The sequence below is a fragment of the Eubalaena glacialis genome, chromosome 2, assembly GCF_028564815.1.
Source record: "Eubalaena glacialis isolate mEubGla1 chromosome 2, mEubGla1.1.hap2.+ XY, whole genome shotgun sequence".
Classification (NCBI taxonomy): Eukaryota; Metazoa; Chordata; class Mammalia; order Artiodactyla; family Balaenidae; genus Eubalaena; species Eubalaena glacialis.
In genome coordinates, this window is record NC_083717.1 from 115,135,909 (window position 1) to 115,142,315 (window position 6,407).

Here is a 6,407-nt window from a genome sequence, read left to right on the forward strand (position 1 = left end):
GTGTGTGTACATACACACACATCCTTACATACAAATATATAGCTTGTTCTTAGAGTGGTCCATTCAAATCCTACACATTAATGTAGTCTATATATCCCTTTACTTTCCCAGAATAACACATATTGATTTCAAAGGAAATGAATTTAGAGGTAAGCTACATGTTCATTCTTTAAAACTTCTTGTCTGAAAGTCTAGAGGTAAAAATCCTACCCTGCATGATTTGGTCAGGGAGCCACACCTGAATAACCATGCCTGACCTGCAATCTTGAGGTAGCATGAGTTCATAAATATTCTTTAGACCATAGTGCTCTAGTTTTGACAAAAATTATTTTTAAATTTCTATTTTTGATCTTTTTTCAATGATGTGATTAAAACACAACATTATGTTTAAAGGATTTTGCCATAAGTCTAAAGACAGGAGAGATGTTAAAGTTGTGTGTGCCACCTTTCCCCAGATTTCACACTCATATACCTGGAGATCCACTCTGACTGGTGAGACTATCTTTAAAAATTACAGACATATGAGGATTGGGGAAGAATTTAAGAATAATTTTCAAAATCAATATACAAAATAAAACAGTTAAAGAAAATAAACATATTTCTCTAGGCAATTCAGCTTTAATAGATTAACTGATGAATGGTCTTTTTTTGGCTTAAAAAAGAAAAACAGTAAATTTTGCTTTATGACATTCAAGTGTTTTGTCAAAATATACCTGGCTGTACTTATTATCTTCCCTTCCAACACTACCAAACACACACACACTCTGTCAGAATAAACCTGAGGAAGACAGATGCATGCATGAGTGGCGTTCTGGTACACATTGTAATCATTTTAATATAGGTTATCCAGTCACAAATGATGCACAAAAATGGGAAAGAGATGAAACTCCTTCCCGTCTTCTCTAAGAGATAAATAGAATCACAACAAGAGCAATTAATAATTCTCAACTCAGAAGAAGAGGTCAAAGGGTGGGATGCTCTCCGGAGCAGGAAAATATCAAATCTTAACTGAGAACCAGGTAATGCCACCATGTTGGAGAGCATATTCGTTCTCTAGGGAATATACATTATCATTGCTGTTGTTGAGTCTATTTGTATTATTGCAACTATTCCTGTCACTGATTGACATGAGGTTGTTTGGCATACTTCCTTATACGTGAATCTATGTTCAGACTAAATAAGTATCTGGGACTATGTACGGGGCTTGATATAGTTTGAGCAAACCAAACTTCAAAATACATGTTCTTGGTTCTGATAACAGATTAATCTGGTGAGCTCTCAGAGTCAGTTCCTAGGTTCCCTTTGTTCCTCTTTACTTAATGTCAATATGTCTGAACAGAAGGTCTGATACAACTCACCATAACACTCAAAGTTGACATATGCAAATAAATATTACTTTTCAAGTCAAATTCAATAGAGAGACAATGATAAGAATATGAAAAATATTGCTGGTAAATAAAAAAAATAGTAGCAACAATAGCAGTTTTTTTACATTTGCAAATCATTTACAGATTAACAATTTCATGATTAAGTTCTTAAGTCAGAAAATATCTCCAGTCATTATAAAAGTTTGTTTATTATTAATTTACAATAGAAATGTCTTTGAAAGTTAGTCAGAAGGTAGTCAAAACCAAGCCTTTACTGTGGATTTAAAAATCTACCACCAAGTCCACTATGCATGGACTTTAAACTTTTATAGAGTTACTCCCCTCAGTTTTTCTAATATACTTGTTAAAATTTCATCCCATGAAAATCCTCTAAAATGTGGCTGTATTATTCTGCTGGGAGTGTGGCAACTCAAGCAGCAGTTCTGACATTAAAACTGCTGTTGGTGTTTTATCTTCTTTGCATCACTTACCCCAAACAGGCCTGATAGCTACTTGCCTGGAGCTACGTCAGGGCAGAGAAGCCTTCTGAGCTGGCTCACTGAGGATGCTGCAAGCCCAATTCCGACCTTTCTTCTCCAGCAGTAAGTGGGCTTCCTCTGTGCCATTTCCACACTTGTAAATATTTCAGATAGTAGGATCCCACAGGAGCAGAAAAAAATCTGACTCTTGCTTCTTTTTTCTTCTCACATCTTTTCCTCCTCAGAGTGGGGGTGGGAAGCTGGGGGACGGGCTGGTCAGGCTTTGATTCTGAGAAAGGCCAGTGAGGCTTTAAAAACTTGGTACTTTTCAATAAACAATCAGATATTCCTTTCAGAAAGTTTCCTCTTAACATTGTACATGACAATGCCAATGTTAATGATAAAAATAAAAACTATTTATTGGTTGGTGCTATAGGTCAGGGATTTCTAGATTTTCAAATTTTATGAACCTAAAAATTAATCAGCAATAGAAAAAACTGGGAAAGTGATATAAAGCTGCCAACTTTTCATTTCCTATGAAAGGTAATTTGAATAAATTAGTACTATCTTTTATCACTGTTGTATAAAGAAAAGACAATTTGATACCAAAATTGTAGGAAGAACCCCTGAAGAAGATGTAGTTTCTTATTAAATTGAATAAATTTGGCTAAACAAAATTCTCACTACTTTTTATTTTTGTTTTTGTTTTTGCCAGCCTAATAATATCATCACCCACTAACCCCAACTGATACGTATCCAAGATATAAGCATGTGCACAATGAGGAAAGAGATGATATGCTGTCTCTTTAATTAGTGCTAAGTTTTCCATTATTCTTTTTATATTCAACATTGTATCAGTGCTTTAGGGCCTAGAAAAAATTTGACTAGATGGTTGCTTCTCAGAAACAGAGACCATTAGAATTTCAGGGATCTTCCAAATCTACCTGTTTTAAGGCCTTCATTTTGTAGGTAAAAAAATCAAGGACCAGCAGGGCCCAATTTCTAAATACCACACAACTTACCTCCATGTAAGGTGTTAGCCTCTATCTGTCTATAGCAATATGGTCACCTTTCAAATTTATAGTCAACATTTGTCTAATAAGCATCAGATATGTCTACATGTTATTTCAGTTACGCTTATAGATTGGTTAACCTTTTTGGAAGAAGTTAGCAATCCCGTTACACAGATAAGGAAAATAAAATCAATATGTAATTAACCCAGGTTCATACTGCTAGGAAGTGGTAGGGTCGCCATTTGGTGAGACCTTCTCCAAGTTAAATGTTTGTTATTCCTTACCATATAATTAGAAGGTATTTATTGAGTGGCTCTATGGGCCCAGCACTCTGATTAGTGCTATAGCATTTGCCAGCTAGGTTGAGAATCTTAGGGCTGTCATGAGAAGAAAAAGGGGTGCCTTGAGCTTCAGTTGCTCTCTTCTATTTATTAGGAGAAGAGAGAGTGAAAAAATCTATTTTAGTAAGAGTAATCCAGTGTGGTACATGTCTAGGAATATAGGGCAAGTCAGATAGATGCCCCTCCAGACCCCAGTACATTGGTTCAATACCTCTTGATTCCAGGCCATAATGATGGCTCCCTCCCCCAAAATTTTTATCATTCCCTGGTTAATTCTTCTGGTACTACCTGATGCTATCTCTGTACTGTTAAATGAAATAATGATTTACTTTATGTCACTATATACATTTTTATATGCTTAAATGAAGTGCCCTACTCTCCTCATCCTATTGCTAGCCCGGTGCTTAAATCTCATTTCCCCTTGAGGACAAAGAACAAGACTCACATTTTAGGCATTCTGGCGCGCAGCTAGCGAGTCGGGCGCTGAGCGGGCGTGGAGCTCGGTCCCCCCCCCCACACCCCTCTCAGGCGCGAGCCCCACCCCTCCGCCGGCCAGGCCCACCCCGACCGAACTACCCCCTGCGGCGCGAGCCCGGGGCGGCTTCGGGCGCCCCCCAGCAGAACCCCCGCCATGGGCAGCCAGAGCTCCAAGTCTGCCCGGTTGACGTGACCGCGGAGGAGGCAGCAGGCGCTTCCCCCGCTAAGGTCAACGGACAGGAGAACGGCCACGTGAAAAGCAATGCAGACTTATCCCCCAAAGGTGAAGGGAGTCGTCCCCCGTGAACGGAACAGAGGAGGCAGCCGGGGCCACTGGCGATGCCATCGAGCCGGCACCCCCTAGCCAGGGCGCTGAGGGCAAAGGGGAGGTTCCCCGCAAGGAGACCCCCAAGAAGAAGAAGAAATTCTCTTTCAAGAAGGCTTCCAAATTGAGTGGCCTGTCCTTCAAGAGAAATCGGAAGGGGGCGTGGGGGGATCCGTCTGCTTCCTCACCCACAGGAAGGGCAGGAGCAGGGGCGGTCGGTGCCTGCAGCAAGGAAGGCACTGCCCAGGAAGGGAAGGCATGCGCCACCCCTGAGAGCCAGGAGCCCCAGGCCACAGGGGCAGAGGCTGGTGCTGCCTCCAAGGGAGGAGACACAGAAGAGGCAGGGCCCCAGGCGCAGAGCCATCCACCGCTCTGGGCAGAGAGGGGCCCTACACCAGCGGGCGGGCAGAATGAGTAGCTGGGTGGGGGCAGGTGGGTGATCTTAAGCTGCAAAAACTGTGCTGTCCTTGTGAGGTCACTGCCTGGACCTGGTGCCCTGGCTGCCTTCCTGCGCCCAGAAAGGAAGGGGCTGTTGCCCCCTAGCCACGTTCCCTCTCGTCCTCTTCCTCCTGTGGATTCTCCACTCATCCATCTGGTCTTCCTCTTAAGGCCAGTTGAAGATGGTCCCTTGCAGTTTCCCAAGTTAGGTTAGTGATGGGAAATGCTCCTGCCCCTGTCCCTACCTCCTTCCCTGTCCCCACCTGTGCAGAAGGCAATTGCTGGTTTTCTTCCCCAATTCTTCTCCAAGTAGGTTTTGTTTACTCCCCGAATCCCTGAGCCAGATCTGGGGGTGCCTACACTCCCAAACCCTGAGTGTCCAGCCTTCCCCTGTTGAGTTTTTAGTCTCTTGTGCTGTGCCTAGTGGCCCCTTGGCTGGGGAGGACACTGCCCCCTTTTAGGTTTTTATAAATGTCTTACTCAAGTTCAAACCTCTGGCTTGTGAATCAACTGTGTCTCTTTTTTGACTTGGTAAGCAAGTATTAAGCTTTGGGGTTGGGGAGAGGTATGTAATGTGAAACAACTTCTTGTTGTCTTTTTTTTTTCCCCTTCCATTGTTGTAAATAACTTTTAATGGCCAAACCCCAGATTTGTCATTTTTTTTTTCCAGCTGCTAAAACCATTCTCTTCCACCTGGTTTTACTGTAACACTTGGAAAAGGAATAAATGTCGTCCCTTTAAAAAAAAAAATCATATTTTGTTTGTTTGCTTTTTTGAATCATATTTTGAATGGCACAGTCCTTTAATGTAGAGGCCCAGAAATTATTTATTAATTGCGTCTGTTTTGGTTGAAAGTACTAGGAGTAGGCAAATTGTGTAATACATAATGTTTGTCTCTGGCTGTATTATCTCTTCTTTCCATACTTTTTCTCCTCTTTTATGTTACTCTCTTCTACACCTACACCCCCCAGCCCAAAAGAAATTAGCCCCTTAATACCTCCTACTAGATAAAATTATGTAGCCCTTTCCAGAAAATTTGTCTTCCCTCTGATTAAAACTCACATTCCTTCTGTGCCCAGATCTCAGCTACATGTCACCTGTCACAGAAGTTGAGCTGATAAGCCAATTAGCACTAAAGTATGATGACTACAAGAAGTAGTTCATTAATCTGTTAATAGAAGCATTAGATTATAACTGGGGATATTTGGAGACACAAAATTTGAACCTATTCACTCAACTTTTAATTAATATTTGAGTACACATTACGGTTCTCAAATTTTTCACCATTAAGTAAAGTTTTTTAATTCATTAGACTCCATAGTCCTTGTTTTGATATATTTTGTTTAGCAAACAAATTTATTTTAAGCAGTATTTGGTTTCCTGTTTTATTACACATACATATCTGTTAATCAAAGTTTCTGGTCATCATGAAGTAACCAGGATATAATCTTACTGAACTGGTAGAATCCTAGCCAACAGCCGAGAAACTCATCTCTTTAAACAGTCTGTGCAGTCTTATCATTGTAGATGGATCATTTTCTTTGACATTTTAGAATACTGACTGTAAAACACATAGATTCTCCAATATTATCATCACATCCCTGGTGGTCCAGCAAACCCAGGTTTAAAATCACTGTTGGAACACTCACTGTACACTGAGCTTGGTGCTAAGTGCTCAAAATATGAAACTAAATAAGCCAAGGGCCCTGCCTTGATATTCTCAGGGTCTACTTTCCATTGTGGATAACCTTGGCTTTCACGTGTACAACACCTGCCTGGATTTCTAACTTCCCCCATTTTTACTCTGTTTATTTCTTAACCACCTAGGGCTCTCCTCAGGACAGAGCACTTAACACTTTTATCTTTTGTTATCTTAAGCACTATGCATAATTCAGGTACTTTTTGCATAGGAGGCAGTCTAGTAGCTGCTTCCAGGGAGAAACTAAACCAGAAGGCAGCAGAATGTG

At 41.0% G+C, this 6,407-nt stretch overlaps 1 pseudogene; it reads left to right on the forward strand.

The window, feature by feature from the left end:
• The first annotated feature begins 3,831 nt into the window (after positions 1–3,831).
• LOC133084660 (MARCKS-related protein-like) lies at positions 3,832–4,420 on the forward strand (annotated as a pseudogene).
• The last annotated feature ends 1,987 nt before the right edge of the window (positions 4,421–6,407 follow it).